This window comes from Cotesia glomerata, linkage group LG10 (genome assembly GCF_020080835.1).
Source record: "Cotesia glomerata isolate CgM1 linkage group LG10, MPM_Cglom_v2.3, whole genome shotgun sequence".
Classification (NCBI taxonomy): domain Eukaryota; kingdom Metazoa; phylum Arthropoda; class Insecta; order Hymenoptera; family Braconidae; genus Cotesia; species Cotesia glomerata.
Genome location: NC_058167.1, coordinates 2,772,437 through 2,782,003, shown reverse-complemented (window position 1 = coordinate 2,782,003; position 9,567 = coordinate 2,772,437).

Here is a 9,567-nt window from a genome sequence, read left to right as displayed (position 1 = left end):
GCGATACCTCGCAGGATTCTCCGGTTGCCATCTGCAAGGCGGCTTGAATGTCTTCCCTGGTTGTAGTGTCATCAAGGTCTCGGATTTCGACGTCTTCCTGTGGACCTTTGCAGATCACTTTGGCCTCTTCTTGTAGGATGCCCTCGATGGTTTTCTGTAAAGCTTGGCCTTTATCGGAGCTCTTCCTAGAGAGCGTAATCAGCATGTTTCCGGCCCTAGTTTTATGGATCTTATCCACCGTAGTACGGACCTGCTCGTCAGGGACATCATTTTTATTTTACGCAAAATCTCAGCGTACTTCGCCGGCTCAGCTGGGCGGATGATCAGTGCGTCTGGCCTGATCCACTTTCGCGATTTCTTCCGTTTAGGTTCAGGACGGGGCTCCTCGGGAAATTGCTTTGGGAGCTGTTCTTTCCTTTGCCTTCTTTGTTCTTTCTTGGACTGGACTTTCTGCCAAGCAATCGCTTTTGTCCGTTCGTCCCTTTGCATTGTCGCTCTTTGTGGAGGGCTTTGTCTCAGGTCCTTCTTCTTGGTGACTTGGCTGCACGTTGGGTCTGGAGAGGATCGATCTTTCCTTTTCCAGTCTTCGTGACAGTTTCTCGTTTGTCTTCGATGACCGATTCACCGTCACCTTCGGCTCCGGTATCCATTGCTTCGTCAGTCACAACTACAACTTCGTTGGTTTGCCCCGGTGTAGCACGGGGAGTGCGTCGCGATGCTAATCGCCATTCTTCATCCAGTTTTTTGAACCTTCGAAGGGCGTTAGTTACACTAGTCGCCTTGGTCTTGATCTCCTTGTGGATATTGACTTTTGACTGAACGAGATTATTTAACTCATTAGTCAGCTCCTCCAGGCGTTCCAGCGCTTGCGCTCTCCTCATTTCAGCGCCCGCTTCAATCGCTGCTTGTTGGGCATGAAGCCCGTTTTCATTCTTGTTTGTTTCCTGTGAATTACTCATGCTTTTTGATTTACCAGCGCATCGTACGGAGTGGAGCGGGTTGTCATAACTAGGAACGGGTGTACCCTCGGAGATAGTACTCCTACCCCAGTTCCCTGAGGCCTAGCCGACACTTAGCCAGTCCCGGAATACACGGACGGACCAGACTCGCTCGGAGCGGTGAAGATTCCGACCTCTAACACTCACTGCGTACTTCCTGATCAAGGCCCGAAGTGGCTGGCTCCTGATCCACTGCTGCAACTTACACCTCGGTAGAGCAAGCTCACATCAGCCGTGGCCTGCATCGTCGGAAACTACGATACAGGTTCCGGTCACTCCCAGTGGGTCACAGCAGAGAACGATCGTCTTGTTAGGTCAGTTAGTGCGACCAACCCATTAAAGGGGAGTTTTGTCCACGGGAGCGTATTTTGTTTGGTTATTTTGCTTGGCTCCTACCCGCTGTACCTCATCAACTAAGAGATTAAGTGTCATCCAAGGACAGCGAGCGTTCTCCCATCCGCTCGGGGAGACGCGCCCGGTAGCAGTATCTCTTCTGCCCCGAGTCTCTATGCATGTGTGTGTGTGTGTGTGTGTGTGTGTGTGTGTGTGTGTGTGTGTGTGTATCTGTCTCTGTATGAATATGACCCTCTTATAACTTTTGAACGGCTTGGATTGGAATCAACGAAGAGGGGTTCCAAAGAGTTCCACTCAAGTTAGATTTCCTGAAAATTTGAACCGATTCGATCGTGTAGATTTTGAAAAATCTCAAAAATAAAAAATTTGAAAAAGTTTTTTTTTATCAGCTCTTAAAACCTTAGAAAACCACGTTGATCGCCGCTAATCGGATCAAAATCGGTTCCTTTGTTCATGAGATATCGATGACGAAAAAATTCGAAGAAATCGATTTTTCCAAATTATACCGAAATTTTATATCAAATCAATTAGCACTTCCAATTTTTTTATAAAACTCCAAAAACAACGTCGATTGCCGTCAACCGGGTAAAAATCGGCTGACCTATTCAAAAGTTATAGCAGTTTGAAAATTTAAAAATCAGTGTTGTATTAACCGTCTATCAGACTTTTCAGCTCGTAGAGCTCAAAAGCTCAGAACAGCTAACTCTTAAGCTCGGAGAGCTAAAAATAAGAAATCAATTATATTTTTGAGTAAAATTTTTTATTGTGTTTTTTAATTTTTTTTATAAGTTTTTTTTATTTAATTTTGTCCAAAATGTTCTTCATTGTCCAAATGATTGTACAAATAATATTGTCCAAATGTTCTTCATTGTCCAAATGATCTTCATTTTAATACTGGAAAAAAATAAAGACATTAATAAGATGATAAATAGTTATGATGCTAATTGAGTATTATTAGTTTTTTATAGTAATTAATTAATGCACTGATAAAAAATTTAACTTGACTCAATATCAAGAATCTTGAACCAAGAACACCATTTTGAAGAAAATCAAACTCTTGACTCAAGAACAAAAATTCTTAAATCAAGAAAATTGTCTTGAACCAAGAATTATATTTTGACTCAAGAATTTTTCCTCTTCACTCAAGAAATTCTTTTTCTTCAAAATGGTGTTCCTGGTTCAAGATTCTTGCTCTTGAGTTAAGTTAAATTTTTTATCAGTGTGGTTATAGTTCAAAAATTTACCTCCTTTGAAAAATAAAAATTTATTGAGCCGGAATTGCGATACCCGCGATTTTGATAACGGCCTCTGTCGCCCCGATTTTGGTAACGGCCTTCCCCGCGATTACCACGATTTTGGTTTTTTTTTTTTTTCCAATTTGCTCGAGACTTCCCCGCCGATTCTTGCCGTTTTTTTCCCGATGTATCTTCCTCCTTGTTAGATTTATCTTCCTCCTAATTACTAACTAGAGCACCATTCTTTTCAATTGGCGGTATTTCCGGGGTGCTTGGCTCACCTTTTCGAGCCTCCTGGTCAGCCTGAATGGCCTTCTGCGCAGTCTCAAAGAGGATCTTCAAATTTTCTATTAAAAAAAAAAAAAAATTCAGTACATTGATAAATTTACCGTGTCTTTGAAAATTAATGTAAAAATAATTTTACCTGCTTTTGCAGCATCCTCCACTTCTTCCATTTCGGATATTTTTTTTTCCTGAAATAAAAAAAGTATAGAAATTTTCAGATGTCGGCTAATTAAATTGTCATAAAAGATGAAAAGAAAAAATTTAACATTCAGAAGATTTCAAAAATTATTCGTGTAATTTTTTTATTTTTTTTTTTTACTTCTAAACAATTTGTTAAAAGAAATCAAAAATTGTTGAACGTCGGCTAATTTCACTATCATAAATTTTTTTTGAAGTGAAACTTTTTTAGGTGCATGAGGGTAAAATTTTTTACGGATGAAACGCAATAATAATAATAATATGAGCGTCACGCAGCATGCAACGTTCGTGACGAAGAAGAGGATGGGGATTAAAACCGATTGAGAAAGAGTGAGAAAGGGCGAGCGTAGCATAAAGCAGGTAGCCATGGAGTGAGAGTAGGGAGCAACCAAGTAAGAAAGTGAGATAGAGTGAACGTCGCAGAGTGACATAAAGCGAGAGGTGGGAGAGAGCTATAGTGCGAAAGATTGAGAGAGAGAGAGAGTAAGGGCGATCGAGAAAAATTACACGCTATTGGTTTGTGTATTTGTTTAGTAGTTAGATTTTAGTCTCGACCTTGAGTGTCCTCTACTCAGCGCTTCGCGCGGGACAAGATGGCTGACGCTCTTGCTCGGTCTTGCGTCTCTGTCGCAAGTTTTTGGTGTAATTTTTTCTCTGACGAATTTTTACCAGTTTTATTTTCTACTTTCAATTAAATAATTTACATTAACAATTTTAGTAATTTTGACTGATTCTAATTTTATTACAAACAAATTTTATTTTGAGCAATTAAATTTTTATTATAATTTATTTTACTGATTTAAATTAATTTAACTTCAAATGATTTTACTAAAACTTCTCTAAAATGTTTTACTGATTTTACTTTGTGCAATTAATTAGATAAATTCACTTAAACTTAATTACCAAAGACAATTTGTTTTACATGGCACTGAAGTCATGAATTGACCAACCGAAAGTATTCCTAGTAAAGTCAATCCAAACTCTGCCTACGTAGTAAATTAATGAATCGAAATAATTCCTGGTTTTATTAATTAAATATTTAGTACTTTTATTTCTGACTTGTTTTTAAATTCATTCTTAATTTTATTCTGATTTTGCTTCTGGACTTGTCTCGATTATTCTTAAATTTATTCTGAATATTATGTTAAATAAATTCTTAATCATTTTCTGATAAGATTCTAAGTATTTCTGATAAATAAATTCTAAATAAATAAATTCCAAATAATATTTTAAGTAAATTATAATGACTAAATTCTTAATGACATTCTAAAGATTTCTGATTAATAAATTCTACACAGTATTTTAAGTAAATTCTAGTGACTTAATTCTTAAACTAATGATTGTGACCGAACACGAAATGGCGATGACCTTCAGCCGACTTGAGTGCCTGGCTGACGCCGCACCACCGAGAGATTATTTAGACATAATATTTGTACCTGGAGTTATTATGATTTTAATTGCGTACTCCCTCGTCGAGCTGCAAACTCTTCGTCTCGATGCTGGTACTAAAATCTCCTCGGTGAGTAGTTACTTGGTCTGGCAGCAAAGCCTTGGTCACCGCGTCGCGTCACATACTCCCCAGCAAATATTTTACCTGTAACTGCAAATCGGCATTAGTACTTATTACAAATTAAATTAACTAATGCAAGCTGACAGAAAGGCCTAGCAAGCAATAATTAATAAAGTTTTATCGCTTCGTTCCACAAGAGTCGAGCGAAATAAAATAATTATCTGGGATAGCTGTTTATTACTTTTTGCATGTCTACTTGGCTGGACTGTTCGGTCACAATGAATCTTCTGAATCTTGTTGGTGAGTTTCTTTCTTCCTCGGCTCTTTCCCCACTCACTCTCCGCGCCAGTACTTCCCCCTTGGGGACTTACTCACTAACTTATAGCTAGAGGCGCGAGTATTTCGGAGCACAGCGCTCTGGGGAATCAGTCGATAAATGACTAGCCCGGATCGGAGACCTTCTCTGGATAAAGAAGGCCCCGTGTACTCCGTTACAGCGTGCTGGGATCGAACCCGGGTCCCACTCTTTCGAAAAGCGAGCACCGAGCCGACCAGGCCATTGCCAACCTCGAATTTGAATAACTAATTTATATATCATAGTATGTGTTAATATATATTAATAAAAAAAAAATTTTTGATGTAATAGTTTAAATTAGGAGTGTGCGAATAGTGTTCGAATCGAATTGAATATTCGAATAGTTCAACTAATTCGAATCGAATATTCGAATAGTTCGAATAATCCGAATATTTTAAATAATTCAAATAGTCGTTTTCTGTCGATAAACCAACTAATTTGGACTAAAGGAGTCTTCATAATTATTTGATAGTAAGGCTGCTTATTATATTTGTAATAAATATTTCTTGGTGTATTCGAACCCCCTGTTTCGGGGCACTTCGTCATTTTGACATTTCTCCGGGAAAATTCGATTTTATTTTAAATGAGATCTACGACACGATGATTCAGACATTGAAAGAGTGTAAAGCTAGAAATGAAAAGCGACAACAATGAAAACGTCGCATAAGCTTTTTAATAAAAGATTTTATAGATTTGATATTTATCATATTTGTGAAATATATAAAATATATAAAAAATTCGTGTGGGTATTTAAATAATAGATCTCGATAAGTGTAATACTAGGATGAGCTTGTATCGTTAAACATATCATCAGTAGACAAAATAGGGGAAGGGGGGGGCAAAATGGGCCCCCAACATTTTCAGCTCTTGAAGTGTTTAGGAGGTATAATAGGCTGATTAGACTTTAAAAACCAAAGAATAATGTTCAGTTAAACGCGTTCTAAAATTTTTGAATTATAGAAAAAATTATATATACGTAAAGTACGAACTAGGTCGCGAGTTAAATAACAGCTTTATTAACGATATTTTTTGTTAAAAAACTATTTATTTTACAGAAGCTTCCCTGACTATTTTTGCGATGGTGTGTGTGTGCGCGTGTGTGTGTGCAAGCGCGCGCGCGCGCGCGTGTGTGTGTGTGTGAACGTAAACCTCTCATAACTTTTAAACGGCTCGACCGATTCAAACGGGATTGACAGCAATCGAAAGAGTTTCTTTGCCCCTAGATATTTTATACTATTTAAGGCAATTCGGGCCAATAGATTTCAAGTAATCTCGAAAATAAAATTTTCAAAAAATGTTTTTTTTTAATGAATTTTAATCTGCTGAATCAATTGTTTTCAAAAACTAATCAGCTCTTAAGCTTAAAAAACTGCGTCGATCGCCGTCAACGCGATCAAAATCAGTCGATTCGTTTGTGAAGTATCGTGAACAAAATATTTGGGAAAATTTTTTTTTTTTTTCTTACATAACTGCGACATTTATTCCTGGATCGTTTTTGAACCAACGAGATGATTTTTAGAGCTTAAAAAAATCACTTAAATCGCTGCCAATAACGTCAAAATCGGTTGAATGGTTCGAGAGATATTTAATTTAAAAAAATTAAAAAGAGTATTTTTTTAACACATCTTTGAAATTTCACGTCCGATTGTTTGGCTAGTAATAAATAATCTTTTCATTCTAGAAAGACTGCATAGAATGCCTTTAATTTTTTTTAAATCGGTTAATTCATTTGTGAGATATGGTTGTCAAAAAAATTCTAAAAAATTGTTTTTTCTTGTGACACATATTTATTGGCTCCACCAATTGATTCTGAAAACTGATCGGTTTTTAAGCTTGGAAACCCGCGTTGATCGCCGCTAACCCGATTGAAATTGGTTGATTAGTTTAAGAGATACCGTTGTCGCAATATTTAAAAAAACGCGTTTTTTTTTTAAATTACTCCGACATTTATTACCTGATTTATTATTGTTTTTGGCGTGGAATGTGGAGCGCTTAAGTATTGAGTTAGCGGGAAGTTGCAGGGATGGCTTTTAGGGTCTACTGTTATCCTAATATTTTATACTGAATACATAATAAAAAAATTAGGATGACGCTTGACTCTAAAAGCCATCCCTGCAACTTTCCGCTCATGTTGGACTTAAGCGCTCTAAGTTACACATTACGTTTATGAGCTCGTCGAACTCAATAATATGATTTTTGTGTCATTTTGAGCTCTTCGAGCTCAAAAATCTAATAGCAGTTTAATAAAACACAATTTTTTGAATTTTCAAACGGCAATAACTTTTGAATAAATGAACCGATTTTCACGCGGCTGGCAGCATTCAATGCAGTTTTTGAAGCTCTATAAAGAATCTTCAAGTTTAAATCGATCGAGCCAAGAATTTTGAAGTAATTCCGAAAAAACGCTTTTTTTGGTTTTTTTTTCGACAACGATAACTCACGAACGAATCAACCGATTTTGACCGGGCTTGCGGTGATCGACATGGTTTTTTTTTATCTTAAGAGCTGATTAGATTTTAGAATTGATCGGTAAATCGGTAAATCCATTTAAAAGTAATTTAAAAAAAACCACATTTCAAAAAACTTTTTTTTGTAGTTTCTTTGAGATTTCTCAAAATCTACTGGTTCGAATCGGTCCAAATATTCAAAATCTAAGTTTAGTCAAGTCCTTAGGCAAGGCCACACACACACACACACACACACACACACACACACACACACACACACACACACACACACACACATACATACACTTGGGGCAGAGGAGAAACTGTTACCAGGCGTGTCTCCCTGTAGCGGATGGGAGAACGCTCGCTGTACCTGGAACAGAGGGTAGAAGCCAAATAAAATACGTTCCCGTGGACAAAACTCCCCTTTAATGGGTTGGTCACACTAACTGACCTAACAAGACGATCGTTCCCTGCTGTGACCCACTGGGAGTGACCGGAACCTCGTGTCGTAGTTTCCGACGATGCAGGCCACGGCTGATGTGAGCTTGCTCTGCCGAGGTGTAAGTTTCAGCAGTGGATCAGGAGCCAGCCACTTCGGGCCTTAATCAGAAAGTACGCAGTGAGTGTTAGAGATCGGAATCTTCACCGCTCCGAGCGAGTCTAGTCCGTCCGTGTATTCCGGGACTGGCTAAGTGTCGGCTAGGCCTCAGGGAACTGGGGTAGGAGTACTATCTCCGAGGGTACACCCGTTCTTAGTTATGACAACCCGCTCCACTCCGTACGATGCGCTGGTGATTTTAAAAGTATGAGTAAAATTCAGGAAAACAACAATAGTGAAAACGGGCCTCATGCCCAACAAGCAGCGATTGAAGCAAGCGCTGAAATGAAGCGGTCGCAAGCGTTTAAACGCCTTGAAAAGCTGACCAGTGAGCTAAATGACTTCATCCAATCTAAGGTCAATATCCACAAGGAGATTAAGACCAAGACGACCAGCGTAGCCAATGCCCTCCAGAGATTCAAGAAACTTGATGAAGAATGGTGTTTAACAGTACGACGCACTTCTCGCACTACACCGGAGAGAAGCATTCAAGCAACTGTCGTGAATGAAGAAGCAATGGACACTGGAGCCGAAGGTGACGGTGAATCAGTCGCGGAAGACAGAAGCAGAACTAGCAGCAAGTCAACTAAGAGAAAAGATCGATCTTCTCCCGACCCAACGATCAGCCAAGTTGTGAAGAAAAAGGACCTGAAACCAAGCCCTCCGAAAAACACGGCAGTGCAGAACGCCGGAAAAAAAGAGGTGACTGAATGGCAGAAGGTCCAATCCAAGAAGGAGAAGAAGGAGAAAGCGAGAGAGCGGTTACCAAAACAACCGGTGAACAAATCTCGGCCGGAGCCTAAGCGGAAAAAACCGCGAAAATTCACCAAACCAGATGCCTTAATTATTCGACCCGTTGAGAAAGCAAAATATGCCGAGATACTGCGTCGGATTATAAAAGATGTCCCACCAGATCAGACCTGTGACGTCATTGACAAGGTTCAAAAGACGAATGATGGGAATATGCTCATTACGCTTTCCAGAAAGACCTCAGACAAAGGACAAGCTTTGCTGAAGACCATCAAGAGCATCCTTAAAGAAGAAGCGCAAGTTATCTGTAAAAGCCCAGAGGAACAGCTTGAAATCCGGGACATTGACGAAGAAACAACTAAAGACGATGTCCGGAAGGCCTTACAAGAGGCAGCTGGAAATAACTACGAAATACCTGAAGATGTCATTAAAATTCGTCCGGCCTACAGAGGTATTCAAACTGCTTCGGTACGATTGCCAGCAGCAATAGTGCAGAAGATACTCGGAAAGACAGGCAAAATAAGGATTGGCTGGGTAAATTGCCGTGTCAGAGCAGTTAAGACACCACTACGATGCTATAAGTGCTGGCACTTTGGGCACACTACTGCCCAATGTAAAAGCGAAGTCAACCGATCTGAAGTTTGCATCAAATGTGGGTAAACAGGTCATCAAGCTGCTCAATGCCCAAATAAAGTGAAATGTGCGTTATGTGCGGAAAAACCTGGCTCTCAGGACACTGCTCACCGGTCTGGTTCTGGCCGATGCCCAGTCTTCCAAGAAGCACTCCAGAAGCTGACAAATAAACGATGATGAGGATACTGCAGCTTAACATCA